At 56.1% G+C, this 344-nt stretch overlaps 1 pseudogene; it reads left to right on the top strand.

Annotated features, from left to right (window-relative positions):
• Window positions 1-15: 15 nt before the first annotated feature.
• LOC106727734 lies at window positions 16-326 on the top strand (annotated as a pseudogene).
• Window positions 327-344: the final 18 nt, after the last annotated feature.

The raw sequence follows: 344 nt of genomic DNA, 5'->3' as shown, positions 1-344 counted from the left end.
TGAGGAGCAACAGCCATGGCTCTGAGCTACCCCATGGCCAAGAGCTTAACAGGGGCCACAGGATGACCAAGATTGTGAGCACACACCGGCACAGCCATGCAGGCACCTCACCAAGCACACCAAGTTCAAGTTCGTGTGGGGCATGATCCCAGAGGTGTGTGGCTTTGCCCCAGTGAGTGGTCCCCTGGAGCTGTTCAAGGTCTCTAAGGACAAGAGGGCCCTGCAATTCATCAAGAAAAGGGTGGGGACACACATTTGTGCTGAGAGAGAGAGAGAGGATGAACAATGTCCTTGCGGCCATGAGGAAGGCAGCAGCCAAGGACTGAGTGCCGTCCCCTCTGTGT

Source organism: Myotis brandtii, unplaced genomic scaffold (assembly GCF_000412655.1).
Source record: "Myotis brandtii unplaced genomic scaffold, ASM41265v1 C40489611, whole genome shotgun sequence".
Lineage (NCBI taxonomy): Eukaryota > Metazoa > Chordata > Mammalia > Chiroptera > Vespertilionidae > Myotis > Myotis brandtii.
Note: the sequence above shows the minus strand (reverse complement) of the source record. Positions and strands in the feature narration are given on the sequence as shown.